Source organism: Amorphotheca resinae, assembly GCF_003019875.1.
Source record: "Amorphotheca resinae ATCC 22711 unplaced genomic scaffold M430scaffold_5, whole genome shotgun sequence".
Classification (NCBI taxonomy): Eukaryota; Fungi; Ascomycota; class Leotiomycetes; order Helotiales; family Amorphothecaceae; genus Amorphotheca; species Amorphotheca resinae.
In genome coordinates, this window is record NW_020194475.1 from 1911562 (window position 1) to 1911808 (window position 247).

Sequence of the window (247 nt, forward strand, 5' to 3'; positions counted from 1 at the left end):
GGGGGGGGGGAGGCGTGGTGTTGATTGGCAAGCTGGCCTGCTTCAGGGTCAGAGCTGGGACGGAGGCAAGGTGGGCTTTGGAGCACGTAGGGTCGTAGCCGTGCCAGGATCAGAGAGCATCGCGAGTATGGTTACTTGGTTTGTTTTGATTCCCACCTATCTATCATTTATCAACTAACTTATTTTCATTTTTCATTTTTTTATTTTTTTTAGCTCTGAAATAATCCGCATTAATCGCGAAGAAATG